Source organism: Clarias gariepinus, chromosome 2 (assembly GCF_024256425.1).
Source record: "Clarias gariepinus isolate MV-2021 ecotype Netherlands chromosome 2, CGAR_prim_01v2, whole genome shotgun sequence".
In the NCBI taxonomy this organism is placed as follows: Eukaryota; Metazoa; Chordata; class Actinopteri; order Siluriformes; family Clariidae; genus Clarias; species Clarias gariepinus.
The window spans coordinates 34,774,675-34,790,846 of record NC_071101.1 but is presented as its reverse complement, the minus strand read 5'-3'; positions in this window follow the sequence as shown (position 1 = coordinate 34,790,846).

The window sequence follows — 16,172 nt, the reverse complement described above, 5'->3', positions numbered from 1 at the left end:
TACAGTATAACACTAGCTTTAACATTAAAGCACCAAACATTAGGCCCAATATTGCTGCTTGCTGTGTTGGGCCTAAACATTAGCAAGCTGTGATGAATTGGGTGTTCTGATACCTTTCTACTATAGCCAGCATTAATGTTATTCTCTGTGGGATCAGACTGGGCAGTCTGGCCTTTGGTCCCCATGGCATAGATGCCTTGGGTGCCCATGTTGTGTCTGATCGATGTGTGTGTGTGTGTGTGTGTGTGAGGGTGTCTATATATTGTATATGATGCAAGTATAATTGCCAATATTTTTGTACTTTTTCTGACTTTTATTTTTTATGCCTGTGTGTGTGTGTGTTTAAGAGTGTGTGGAAGAGTGTGTGACTGAACGCTGTGTAACTGGATGGAAAGTGAGCATGCATGATGAGTCAGTACATCAGTATGTAAGCAGCTTCTTATTCCGCATGCCCAGGCCATGAAGACACGTGTAGCCTGAAATAAGGCCAAGCCTTTTATTATTCTTTAAACATTTAGTATTTAAAATGACATTAAAATTATATTTATTTAAAATTATTAATCTGGACATGACATTCTGGGAGAATCATGTTTTTGTATGTGTGTGTGTGTGTGTGTGTGTGTGTGTATATATATATATATATATATATATATATATATTATTATTATTTTTTTTTTTTCATGGAACCCCTGTGTGGAGAACAAAATTTGAGACTCTTGGAAAGTTATCTTTAAATATAGTAGAAATAAGGAAGCCAAAAGACAACTGAGGAACAGAAACACAAAAATTTACCAAAAACACAAGGCAAGGGGGAAAACTTTTAAAGTTTCTGTTATCATAATAACATGGCTGACAGATTATCAGACAAATGTTTAATTTTCTAGTGGGAATGTATAAGTCAGATTTAATAACTAATTCTTTTTTTCTTTTCATTTTTCAGCCATGGGAAAATACTGCTGCTATTAAAGACTCCCTTAAGGTGTTTGAACGCATGTGTAAACAGGCAAGAAGGTGTGTGCAAGTGTGAGTGTCGGGGGAAGGCTCGACAGGAGACGTGCTAACAGCAGCACAACTTCCTGGAGCAGGATACATAAGAGCAAGTTTTAACTGGATGTGTGAACAGTCAATTAATCAGTTGTCAGGGTTCGGCTTCGCTCAAGGTGTGATCCTGGTCACCGGGGAGTCTAATGAACGAGCCGTTTCATGTCTCCTTGCAGGTGTGAGAGTCAGGGAACCAGGCTGGGAGAGGAGGAAAGCTGGCCGAGTATAGCCCCTCACACCCCATGACACACTCTGAACACACACTCATTCATTCAATCATATGCATGTGTGCTGAACAAACGTTTACTCATTCTGCTTGACACCTTGATGACTTACTGGCAAAATTGTAACTTTTGTCAGTATAGAAAGTCATTGTGTACTGTAGCATTACAATTTCTATTTACTAGAATTATAAGGCTTGAACCTGTTCCAGAGTGACAATGCCCCTGTGCACAAAGTAAGCTTCACGTTGTATTATGGCTGAAGTAGAAGAACTTTAATAACTCGGACCTTATTCCCACTTAACATCTTTACGATGAACTAGAACCAGAGCCTCCTCACCCAACATCAGTGGTTGGCCCCACTATTGCTCTTGTAGCCGAACAAACCCCAAAACTAGCGGAAAAACTGGAATAAAAAGTTCAATAAGAAAATATAGGTATGATGAACAAATGTTTGGCCATATAGTGTATGTACTTTTACTTAAGTATAATATGTCAGTAATATGTAATATTCCAGTGACAAGCTGAGATCCAACAACATTAAAGCTCAATGTTGTTGGCCTGTCTGGAGCCTGCAGCCCCACCTATCCAACATAAAAACATCTGTGTTTCTGCACAGTGAAGAATGTTAGCAAAATGAATTAGCAGAAGTCTAGAGAAAGAAATGTGATGACCTGGTCCTATAGACAAGTAGTCATCTTTATAAATACTGAAGTACTCATTAGAATAAACACAACCCTCTCATGAGTCATTCTCTCTCTCTTCCGCTTTCTTCCCGATCCTCTGGTTCGTCCTTTATTTCTGATCATGTGTGCTGGAATTAACCCTTTCTCTCTGTAATTCGGAACAAGTGTAAAGTACGCATCTGGGCAAAAACGTAAGAAGACAATAAAGAAGGGCCTATTAAAGTTTTAATAACTATTAAAACTGTGTCTTTAGAAAAGCATGACTTTATATTCAATTTATTTCTTTACTATATTAATATTATATCACTATTGTTCAGTATATAGTATATTGTATGAGTACCTTGTAATCTTTTTAAAAGGAAAGTAACTTCAGGGACTTTTGGGGCTTTTTTGTCTAAGAACCATCAAAACATGACCAGGTCTGTTATATACAGAGGACATAAAGTGGGGTGGTGGTGTATGCTCTTAAACTGGGATTACTCACTAGATATAACAAGAGGAACACACTTTGAGAGGAACCAGGGCAGTCTTAAGGGGTTTTCTTCCACTCCTTGAAAAGATTCTATGCAGCTGAGTCACCAGTGGAAGTGATTTAATTCCTTACTGAAAGCTCAAATTTTCTTAAGCTGTGGTAGATTAGCACACTGCTGAATTCTAAATCTAAACAGATTAAATCTAAGAACAAGTAGACTGGACAAAAAAAAGCTAATGACATTACCATTCCTGTGAATTGCAGGATGGGGATAAGTCTGCATAATTTATGACACAAATAGTGAGAGTTTGTTGGTGTGGGGGTGTGCGTGTGTGAGAGCGACAGAGAAACTTACAAGGATTTGAGATTTCTGGTTTATAATACCTGTCAAACATGAATAGGATCTCTGTACACAATACAGCAGCCAAAACAATCATACAGACAACCTGATTAACAAATTAATTGGAAATGAACTGCACTCTATCAAAAAAAAAGCTACAAAGCACTATCAATGTCCTGTTCTGTACCGTGTCCAGGAGTCTTTCCAGGTCAGATTGATCATCAGAATCATGAATAACAGTATATACCTTTACAATATCTCTCTCTTTCATAGCATAGTGTACCTAGGAAAGTCTTAGTGTTGTAGCTTTGCTCTAGCAATGCCTTATTGTTAAAGATTAATCAGAGGCTCTTACACTATCAGCCAGTGTCCCTGAAGTGGAGAGCAAAGCCATCAGTCTCCCCTCAGTCACCCCAGTCATGCTATAAATAGCTGGAAAATGGAGGCCCACTCAAGCAGTCTAAATGAGGCGGCAGGGACGTGTCGAGACATGCTGAACTGCTGTTGTGTGTGAGCCCCAGTAAGGAGGAGACGTGCTTCACCGGCTGAAGTTACACAATCACCAAAACTGGGTTGTCTATTGGCTCTTGGTTACTAGCAAACCAACATGTTTTTTCACCTCTGGGTTAACCAGGATGTGTCCTGCACATGAGGCATCACTACTTAACATGTTTTGATGTTTAGATATCGTATTTAATTATCTGAATTAAGAATTAGAACTCAGTAGCTCATTATTCCTTGGGGATTCAATCCGACTGAGTTACTTCATTCTGTTCAACAGTTGGCAATTTATTACATTTACATTTAGGCATTTGACAGATATTTTTATTCAGTGCAACTAACAAAAGTGTTTGGATAGATCTTTCCACTGGTCACTAGGTTACTAACGAAGTACCATCAGTCAAACATTGTTGTGTTTTTTTTTTTTTTTCGTATTAACCCAAAAATCAAAGAAAAAGATAGGTCTTTAGTCATTGCTTAAAGATTAACTGATGTAAACACATTGTAAGATCAGATTTAACACTGCACCTTTCTTATTATTTTCTAAATGTAGATTCATAAATAATATGTGAAAAATGTTGAGGCGAAGGTACAACTTGTAATTCCCCACCTACAACCAGTAAAAACCACAGAAAACAACCCTTAAGGTGATATTTCATTTTGTCAACGTTCTATTGCCAAGTTTGGTAGTTGAGGGGTTGTCTCCTCAACTACCAGTCTTTTCCTGTTAACCATATAAAGTGAAATCAGCATGCTCTCACTTTTAAAAGGGGTTAATAGGAGTACTTGCTAGCTCAGTTAATGTATAGACACAGTATTCGTATTAAATCCACAACACTGAACATATTCAACACTGAAGCTAATCATCATCGTTAGCGTTGTCACTTACTAGTCTATAACATTAATCATGCTAACCACTATTTGGAGAAGCTAATCAGCATTAATCATTAATGAATCTATAAGATTGCTGGTGCTAATCCGTGTTTTGATTTATCATCACTAACATTAGCCAGCTAACTTGTGCTAGGTTTTTCAATGTCACAGCTGGATAGTTGCAATTTAAGTCCAAATTCGTGCATAAAAATTTCACTATAATAGAACAGAATCAGTCGCCACTCAGACCTGTGACTGTAACTGTGTCACACAGGCCCTTTCAGGTTTTCTAAGGTGGGAAGTAACATTGTTACAAATTTACTTGTTTATCAATTATCAATTCACCATGAATTCAGCACAAAACAGTTAAAATTAGTTAAAATGAAGCTTTTTTTTTGGTTCTAAACTAAGCTGTTCTTTGAACTGTATTGAACATGGCTTCCTTGTTGCCAAAAAGGATGAAAAAAGTCAGTAGGCTGCTACAATTCTTTTGACTGAGAAACCAAGGTCGTAAAAAGAAGAAAGAGCGCTGACTGTTACCAGGCCAAACCTTTTAGCAACAATCACAAAATGAGGTCAGGTTTTATTCTTTAGAGAATTTCACACACACTTCATAACGGTACTTCCACCCTGACTTAAGAGGAGGCTTTATTCACCTCCTGAACCAGATGTCCTGTGGACCTTTTTGTAAACTCTTTTTGTGACACTTTATGTTCTTTTTTATTTGTTAGTTTGTTCTTTTTTGTCTTTGGACACTTTGTCTAAATCTTTCTGGCAAAATGTTTTGAATTAAGACACATTATTTATTCAAGTAATGTATGTGTTACATATAAATATTAATGGCAAATATCATATGTAATATGCACATGGTTTTTCGTGTTATATAAAAAATGTTTTGACTTTAACTCATGTTAATATTTTTTTTAAATAAACTTCTAAACGAAAAATAAACAGATTTTATTGTCAATATGCATCCAAAAGCGTTAAAATTATGCTTTAATATGTGACATATCAGAAATGTTTGTGTGTGTGTGTGTGTGTGCTTGCATGAGTATTCTAGGATAAGGCAGGATGAGATGACAGTCATTTTTCTGGGATTCTTAGGAAACCCTACACTGGCACATTTGTCACAGCCGCTGCCTCTGCCCAATGAGAGAATGCCAATGTGAGAGGAATGTTTCGCTGTGGATTCTGATTAACAGCTGAAGTTTGACAGAGCTACACATAGAAATCCCTGCTGAGACAGGCACAATACCAGCTCAGGCATGAGGAGAGCTAGCTATTCAGTGAGCTAACTGTAAAAATAAATAAATAAAATAAAGTTAGTCCATTCTTCTGTAAGGATGAATTTACATACACACACACACACACACACACACACATACACACACACATAGACATGTAGCTTCTCTACATGTCATTAAAAAAGCTTTTAATATGATGATGATGATGATGATTATTATTATTATTATTAAATTTTGCGCAGAAAAATATTGCTGGTAATGACAATGAAATAAAGGCTGTAATCAGACAGCCCTGGCAGAGATACATTCAACCTGTAATTTATTCTATGTTTGGATGCTGTTCTCAGTTGGAACAAAGTTAATTGGCTGTTCAGTCTAAGTGCCAAGACTTTCTTGTTTTTTTGTTTTTTGTTTTTTCCCCTACATGGAGCATAACCTCAAATTCTTTAAATGATAATGTATAGATGTTATGGAGATAGCTATGAAGGCAAACAATGAAACAGCAGCTAAAGTCCAGCATCTTCCAAATGTCTAAATGAGAGTAGATTAGATTTAATTCTAATCCAAGTCATTTTATTTGTCATAAGCACAGCATGCCTGATACAATTGTATGCAGAAGTTCTTTTGATAAGCCTGTGTCAACTCACTATAATACAAATACAACAGAAAATAAGCAAACCACCCTTAGGAGACATGCCTATAGGATAATTAGACTTAGACAAATAGACAAATAGAAAATACTATTTGGGTGTAGTATTTACATACCAGTAAGTATATACAGCCAAAAAAAACACAAGAGTATAACCTAACAGAGAAGTAATTGTCCTATTAAAGTAACATGAGAAATGTACTTAAGTTGGCGTTTACAGAACTTAACGTAACACATATTTATTTAGTAGTCTGGTGGACTTACTCTCATCTATTCTAGCACAGCTAGCAGAAAAAGGCATAGTAGTGAACAGTCTAAGTTAAAATTGGAAACAGGTCACAATTGCTTGGTGTTAAATCATAGCTCCTAGAAATCATAGGAATTCAGCAGATTTTTACTCTACAGTACATTATAAAGAACAAACCACCTATGGTATCCTGAAGAATGGCTTCACCACACCTATGATGTTTTTTATGTTGTTGTTGTTGTTTTTTTACTAGCTACTACATTTCAAATTGTATTATTATATATTTTACAGCAATTTCTTCTGAAGCACAGCAAGTCAGACCAAACTCTAATTCATGATAACCTACTTTGGATTTCCAACCATCTTAAGAATATACTCGCTCACACTGAAACATAAAAATGTAGGCCTTGTAACTAAGAAATTATGCTTAAGTGAAAGTTCATAATTATGAACTTTCATTAACAAAATAATAGCACAATTTTGCTTAAAATATTGCAATGCACACAACATTATGTGTGACATATCAGAGTTCAAAAGAGGACAAATTGTTGGTGTGCGTCTCACTTGCGCATCTGTGACCAAGACAGGATGTCTTTTGTAGCAAGAGCCGGTATCCAGGGTATGTCAGTATACCACCAAGAAGGACGAAGAATAACTGTGGACGCAAAAGGATGCTGTCTCAAACGGATGTCCGGGGACTAACCCAGATTGTATCCAAAAAAACATAAAACCTCAGCTGCCCAACTCACTGCAGAATTAAATGTGCATCTCAACTCTCCTGTTTCCACCAAGACTGTTTGTTGGGGGCTCCGTAGGGTCAGTGTACATGGCCAGGCTGCTATAGCCAAACCTTTGGTTACCCGTGCCAGTGCCAATTGTCGGTTTCAGTGGTGCCAACAGGGAAAGTCTTGGGCTGTAGACAATGTGAAATATGTATTGTTCTCTGATGAGTCCACCTTTACTGTCTTTCCCACATCTGGGAAAGTTACGGAGGTGGAAAAGCTCCAAAGAAGCGTACTGACTGTTGCACGCCCAGAGTAAGGCATGGGGGTGGATCAGTGATGGTTTGGGCTGCAATATCATGACATTCTCTAGGCCCAATACTTGTGCTAGATGGGCGTTTCACTGCCAAGGACTACTGAGCTATTCTGGAAGACAATGTGCACCCAATGGTTTAAACATTGTATGCTGAAGGCAGGGCTATGTATCAGAATGATAATGCACCAATACAAACAGCAAGACTGATAACAGATTGGTTTGATAAACATGACAGTAAAGTCAAACATCTCCCATGGCCTGCACAGTCACCAGATCTAAATATTATTGAGCCACTTTGGGGTGTCTTGGTAAAGTGACTTAAATCTGTCATTCCCAAGACGATTTGATGCTGTATTGGCCGCAAAAGGAGGCCATACACCATACTATTAAATTACTGAGGTCAAAAACCAGCCGTTTCAGTTTCATTGTCCAACCCCTTTATAGCTCCTTTACTATTATAATAAGCTTCACTGGTTTTGGGAGCATGACACTTGTTGTTTGTGTTCATTCAGCTACAAAAGCATTATTGGGACCAGGCACTGATGTCGGGTGAGAAGGATCTGGTTCTAGTTCTTCAGGGTCCAGGTTCAGGTCCTGCCTTTGGGTCTTTGTCTATGGAGTTAGTAGGTTCTTCCCATGGTTGGTGGGTTTCCTCTTGTTTTCTATGAGAGAAAACTGAAGATTAGCAATTGCATTTTCAAATTATCTGTAGTGTGTGAATGTTGACCAGAGGTCCTACCACAGTTGTGAAAATGGGAATAAATACAATGGTCATTATTGGCCTCCATGGTCCCTAGTTGGACTGCAGAGGTTCCTAAAAAAAAACAGATGGAACTTCTTTTTGTTTTGTGACAGAAAAGGTTTTTATAGGCCTCATCTAAACTCTCTCTCTCTTGTCGACTCAACCCGAAATGTAAAGTTTATTCCACTGCTGAAGAATTGCTGCCTGTCTAACAGCTGCTCACTACTCAGGTTTCTATCTGAAGCTGCGTATGGCCTGGCTTATAAGTGTTTGCATGTGTGTGTCTTACTAATGCAAGTAATGAAAGGATTGGGGCTGTCTGGGATGTGTGGGTGTGTCTGTGTGTAAGATCCTGAGCAGGCTGATGGTGGATTTATTCGTGACAGACGTCTGTTCAGTCAGGTTTGGCAAATCTTCGAGCCAATGGAAGGATGCCAGAGTGTGGTGCTGAGGCGCAGATTTGGCACACACACCCATTTGTGTTCTTATCTGGAGCACCACCTACACAGTATGCTTGTGTTCGTCCTATTCCTGATTATTCCTGTTACACCTGCTTTATTGAACCAGTCTAGAAAATGCTGTTGTTTTGATGTGATCCTTTTGCTTTTACAAAAAAAAAAAAAGCAATCAGGACAATTTAATCTGGAAGAGGGTCTGTCAGGGCAACCCCAGGACACACTATGTAAATACTAATAATTCATATTTACATGTACTACATGATATTTGTGTGTGTGGGGGGGGGGGGAGCAGTCCTCTGCTAAGTGGTCTGTATTAATTGCACCTTCTTAACTGCTCTTTGAAGATTAAACAGTGTTTTTTTGTCCGCTGGAGTGGTGCGCTTTGATTCACTTGAGCTGCAAACCTGTTTATGCTCTGCTCTGTGTAATTATACATGATCAATGATACATGTTTAAAGAAAGAAGTCATACTTATCAACAAGCTTGAATGGAGCCATACTGGTGTCAATCATGCTGTCTAAAATCACGTATGTTTTTGTGTTTGTGTTTGTGAAATGTGTCGAAACAAAACAACCTCTTACGAAATTAATCAGTGTCAGTAAGAACAGGCTGAGATTGTTTTGCAGGAAATTGTGACAAGGAAGTAAAACAGAAGACAATGTAAAAGGGATTTTTTTAAGCATTCTGAGGAAGCACAGTCAAAGCTGCACAGAGCCTCAGATAACATTAAATACCAACATTACGTCTAATTTCTAGTAAAATAGTTCTCATCTTGTGCCATGTGAGGTTTCAAGCTCGCTATGGCTGCTCAGTGTCACTGCCACATACTGAAGTGTTGGATTCATGACGTGTCATCTATAATCTCCTATTTGCAGATCAACTCCACTAATCAGACAACTAAAAACATCTGTGGCAGGGATAAAAAAAGAACTGTTATAAGCTCTTGCAGTAACTGCAGTTTAGCTGCTTCTTATTTGGTGCATTTTACCAATTAAAAGAAATGAATAAACAAAACCTAGTATGATGATGAACCTGTATAAAAGAAAAGATGACAAGCATTAAAATAAACATCTGATACCCTGATATCTGTTATTGCCCAGATGAGGATGGGTTCCCTGTTGAGTCTGGTTCCTCTCAAGGTTTCATCTTACTGCCATCTCAGGGAGTTTTTCCTTGCCGCCGTCACCCTCGGCTTGCTCATCAGGGACTTTTAACTCATACGCATTTTTCACATTAAATTTTTAAAATGTCTGCTTTGCGACAATGACCATTGTTAAAAGCGCTATACAAATAAAATTGAATTTAATTGAATTAATATATGGATTATAATGTTGGCGAACAGACCAGTTACATTAATCCGCTGTAGTTTTGGTTGAATTATTTTTTTCAGATATTGAAAGTTGACTGTAATTAACAAAGCCATGAGATACTAAATTGAGGTAACGGAATCATAATCTGTGCCAGATATGTAGACTGTTTTATCAGGTTCTTTTTGTGTGTGTGTGTTATCAAAATAAAAAAATCTTCTTTTTTTTTTCATTTATTTTAGAATTGAAAATTGTAAATTTATTTCATACTGTTAAAAAGAATAGCAATGGGAAAATTAAAGGAGAAGCCGATTGAGCATTAATTGTTAAATATGAACCTCACTTTAAGTTTTTACTCACTCACTCACTCACTCACTCATTGTCTATACCACTTTATCCTGTACACAGGGTGCAGGGGCCGTCATTATTTCTTATTTCTTGCATCCAGCAAACCTAGTTTTGTTGTATTTGTGCAATGACAATATAACAGTATTATATTATATTACATAAGTGGTGGATATGAACTAATAAATAAATGATCACCTCTGTCTCCTGAGCCATAAAGTAATGTAACAGTTCAACATTGTTTTATCCAGGAGTCACCACTCACTTTGGAGCATGTAATATGAATTATTAAGTTAGCTTTCTCTGAACAATCGTTTATCTAAATTGAAAGATTAATCGACCACTACATGTAGCACGCAAACAAATTACAGCTAACTCTTTGAAATTGTTGTCCTTTAACCGCCTCATCATATTAAAGCACATTATAAACCTATGTGCTTGCAATTTTGAAATGATTATCCTTAACAGTAAAATAAACATAATGGAATTGTAACTACAGAGACAGGTTCAAAATACATGAGCTTATTATACTTGAGATAAGAAATGCAAAACAAGCGGGAGAAATGTTACAAAGGCTTCTTGAGTTTTCCCGCTTGGCTTTTACACAGTTCCTAAACTCACCTCTGCAAGAGAACACAGTGTACTCAACAATTGTGTCTACTCCCCGAAGCATGCAAACAGACCCATTACAATAGGCACAAACAGTAGCTGTATAGTATGCAGTCACACACTTACACACACACACACTATCTCTCTCTGTCTCTCTGTCTCTCACACAAAATCACATGTCTGTTTTATGATTCTCAAAGAAAGTGCTATAGTAATTTTTTTATTCTTACTATTAATCATAACAGACATGATAAAATGATAAAATAATGGTGTAAGACGTGGCTTCAGCAAAGTGTATTACTCACTCACTCGCTCATCTCTCACTCATCTCTCACTCTGGAGCCTATCCCAGGAGATTTAGGGCATGATGAGGGGTACACCCTGGACAGGATGCCAATCTATTGCAGGGCACACACACTCACACACTCACACACTCATTCAACCACTACGGACAATTTTGGGAATGCCAAGTGTTGCTGTCAAGGAGTAAAGACATCATTCAAATCTTATTTTAAACTCCATTATTTTACACTTAATTTTCAGTAACTTTGACAAATAATGTGCCTTTAACAGTTAAAACTCTGGTCAGTGGTTCTCTGTCATTCACAAACTACTGGCCGGGTAAGGCAGAGGTGGGCATCATGTTTTGTCATTTTGTTAAGTATTTTTTTTCCACCCTGCTTTAACCTCCACCAGCTCTGTTTGACAGAAGTGAAACAGACCCGAATGCAAAGAAGAGAAACTCCTTTTTCATATATACACTAAAGGCTATACTCAATATTTATTCAGTGTCATGATGAAAGACTGATAATCTGGGATCAGTTTTCTTTTGTCCAGATGAATAAGTGTCACAAAATCTTGCTTCTATCTTCATCTCGGATTACTAAGCTCGATCTGAGTGGAACACCGGATATAGACCTGAAATCATTCCCCCAACAAAAGGCTCAGTTTCCGCCCTTCTTACTAATGTGCACGGTTCGATTTATTTCTTTCAAAAAGCAGACTAGCTGTAACCCAAACCTACAGAAGAGATCTAAACTGAAAGAAAATCCTCAAATGGTCTTCCAACAGCAAGCGCCCACGCGCACACACCTCACTTCGCTGTTCCCGAAAGGTCATGCACGGGAAATGCACACAGGAGACAGTGATGTCACCGGCAGGATCAATACAAGGCTTTAATGTTATGCTGCCTGGATGCCCGTAGGCTCACACACACACATCAGAAAGACTCGATAACTTATCTAAAAAGTTTCAATAAAGACAGTTTGTTTATCAATCCTCAAGCGTGGATATATGATCATCATCAAACGTTTCAGGATCAGGACCGAGAAGCAAGATACATTTTAAGTGCTAGTTAGCACTTAACACATTAAGCTCATAGACTTATCAAATAAAAGCCAACTGGAATGAGTCAGTGCATTTGCGCTTTCATGTTAAAAGCTAGCCATCAAACACATATCACTCTGTAGATGGGCTGTTTGACAATTATGCATTGACTTTCAGTGAAGCTGTGTGTCTGCGCACATAGAAAATATACACTCCTCAGAGTTAGCTTGATCGCTAACAGAAGACAAACATGGAGGCGTCCATGTTGTGATGCTAGTCATTGTATCGTCCCGTAACTGCTGTTTATGTGGGCAGCTGACGACGCTCAGAGGTAGCTGACGTTAACTGGCTATTCTGCATAACCGCCGGACAGAGATCACAGCCAAGTTTCCTCTCTTGGACACCTGGCCAGGATTCGGACGACAAGCTCTTATGCTTCTCACCACATCCTTTTTAAACACAGGCTTCACCCTAGTAAAATATCCTTTAAAATACTTTGTCTGTTTATCTACACATTAAATCATTTGTTATTGGCTTTCTGTATTTGTCACAGTGATTTTCTCAGATTTTTTGCAAACATTATCAATATTGTTATAGGGTGTGCAAGTCATGAGTGTGTGCTCGCCTGGCCTGCCATGTTCAGAATCAGTCGGCTTGGAGTTGTTGACATGTGGGGATAGCGTTGGTCGCCATTGTCACAAATAATCTCGTGGCCCTTTTCATGAATGTGCTCTTTCTTTGGATGGGGGTGGGGTGTGCCTTGGGGTTGGGGGGGGGGATATATTACCTCATTCAGCTTTGTCCAAGTCACACTCAGCCATCAGGCATGACCAGGCTTTTAACAATGCACAGGGTCAAAGAGTCTAAGCTGCAGGGGTGAGGACTCTATTGACCAGCAGCGCAGACAAAACAACAATGGCTGCCTGTGATTCTACTCCATCACATTACTGTTCCCACTCTTGCCAGCCATCATCTTAGACATGCTGGCATACACAGACAGATACATACACATAAAATGTGTGCGTACACACACGCGCGCACACACACAGAGGGGGAGAGAGAGAAAGAGTTTCCAGCCTAGTAATCATGTGACCCAAACACAAAGGATGTGGCTAAGAAAACAAAATAGGCAAATTACCTAACGAGTTTATTATGACAGTGAAAGGTTTATTACAGTATATCAAGGGTATCAAACCCATAACACATTTATTTCCTTAACTGAAAAGAAGATAGTGTATTTGTGTCGATGTGTGGAGGTCCAGTACATAAATCTCCGTCAAGCTTGTGCAATACACCAGCAGCCTTGTATGAGGAAGTAAGTCAGATATTTTCACTTCCTTCCCTAGTATTGATAAAATACCACAAAACTACTACAGAAATATGAAAAGCAATGGGCAGAACCATCAGCACGCCAACATGTCCAGCAGATGATTTTCCCAGTAGGTAACTTCCCAGCAGGATTTGTCACCCGGGTGCATTCAGGGCCTTTTCCCTGCCTGATCTTATCAGCTGTGCGTGTTTGCATGTTACTGAAAGCCTTCCCTACTCAAAACAGGAAAACAGCCTTAGGACAGCATGTTTCTGTAAAAACAAACCAGCATCTACTGATCAAGCCACACCCACCCACCAACACAAACACACACAGCAATAGTTCCCCTACATCTACCAATATTACTACCTTCATCATAGGAGCGTGCCTATTTCAACGCTCTCTCTCTCTCTCTCTCTCTCTCTCTCTCTATGATATCACAAATGGTGTCATTTTTTCCACAGGAAAGCTGACCAAAGCAGTGATACAATGGTTAACAAAATATTTTGTAATTGTTCGGCTTTAATCTAATTGTCGGGCATGATTCTATCTACTTGCCTTCAGTAAGCACTTTAACCTGGTCAGGATAGAAGTGGATTACACCCTACAGTGGTGGCAATTGGTTCACAACTACAGGAAATCTGTTTTAGCTAATCCCCACACCTGTACGTTTTTTGGGAGGCGGGCGAAACCTGAGAATGCAGAGGATCCACAAATAGGCACAGACTCTGCACAGTAACTCGAGCTCAGGATTGAACCAAGGAGCCCGCTGTGCATTTAGGAGAACAAATATTTCCCTTCACAAAGCCATTTGACCTGTCTGGCTTAAACGTAACATGTAAAACTTTATCTGTGATTATTTATGTTGGTTGAAGTATTGATCCTGTGCCATACATTAAGGATCTCTTTCAACAAGCTTGCCAGCCAACTTCTCTAAGGTTAAAGAGCAAGCACTGACTCAAGATGTTGTAGATTTTTCGAACACTATAATAAAGTAGCAAGTTAAAACTAAACATCACTTAAATACAAAGAAAATTTGGAGTCTGGGACGGTTTACAAAGCCATGTCTACTGCTCCGGAACTCCAGTGAACCACAAAGAAAGTCATTTTTATCCAAATGGAGAAAACATGGAGCAGTATTCACAGAAGTTGCCAGCCTTCCAGAATTCCTCCGAGCGTACATCAATGGCTCATCAGTGAAGCCACAAAAGAACCCAGATGAACATCTAAAGGGAGTTCCAGGCCTCATTCACCTCAGACAAGGTCAGATAACATTCATGATTCCACCATTAGGAAGACTCTGGGCAAATGTTGTATCCGTGGGACAATTACAAGGCACAAACCATTGAACTGAATTGCAGATGTATAATCTAGAACTACATGAACGTTTGAACGTTTTATTATATCAAGGGGTAATAGTCTCTGCATAGACTTGCATTCTGACACGCAACCTCTTTCACATCCAGCTTCAAACAACCCATAAGGTACACAGTGGTGGCGGGATATACCCCCAGACGAAGCAGTGGGGTCTGGTGTATGTCTCTGCCTGTATGGCATTATTTAAATACTACATACACATTTAACCCATTAACATAAACAGTGAAACATGGTGGGTGTATTGTGACGGTGTGAGGATGCTTTGCTGCATCAGGCAATGGCCAACTAGTCATTATTGATAGAGACATGAATTCTGCTCTCTATCAGAAAATACGAAAGGGAAATGTTGGGTAATTAGTCTTTTATTTGCATCAGGAAAGCTGGTCCACTCTGAATGACTCAAAAGAAACAAAAAGGTTTTGTAGCAGGCTTGTCAAAGTCCTGACCCGAAGCCTATTGAGATGCCGTGATAGAACCTTACGGTTTATACCCAAAAATCTCTCCAATGTGACTGAGTGCAATTCCTCCACAGAGACATGAAATCTCCAGTTATCAGTTATCAGAAGCTAAAGTTGGCACAAGACGTTACTTCTAAGCAACTCCTAGCTGTTCCTGCTGTCTTAGAAAATTCCTACTGATAAACTGGGAGTAGTCTTCTCAACTATGTGTTCCTCCCAGTTCAGTGAAGTGATATCAGATCAACAAGACAGCACACATCAACTGTATAAAAAAAATAAAAAAAGGAACACTTTATACCTTTAATTACCTTTACAGTATATACAAGCATTTACTTTGGATCAATCAACATAAAAACCTGTTAACTCTGGCTATACAGTTCACATTGTCCCCCCGCTTCAAACACCAAAAGTGCAAAAAATGACATAATTCAAAAGAAGCATAAGTTTTGTACAGCCCTGGCAGTCTGGGGAATAAAAAATAAAATAAAGCTTCCTTTATGATCAAGAAAGTTATCACACAATATATGGCTGAGTAACTCTGGTCATGTGGCAGACAGCTATTTTACTCAAAGCTGCATTGTCCAGTGCAGCTCTCCAGTTCAAACTTCTTCATTTGAGACACACTCACTGAACTATACATCTAACTGTGAACGGGAAGGTCATTCACCCTAAAACAGAGACTCTCATTCAGTCTTGTGTGGTTACGGTGACCTTTGACTTGCCCCTTGGCCTCTGCCGAGGCAGTCTGCACCAAACTGACCCAGTTTCTGGGTCGTCGCTCCGGCAGCTAAAATGGGGGGAAAAAAGAAAAAAAGAATCTAATAATAAGAAGGGGATTTTAGGTGAAAATTTTAAACTTGCACAAAATCGTCAAAATGAATCATAAACACGTTCCGGCCCTTTTCTTTTGCAAGCTTGCTGATGTAAAC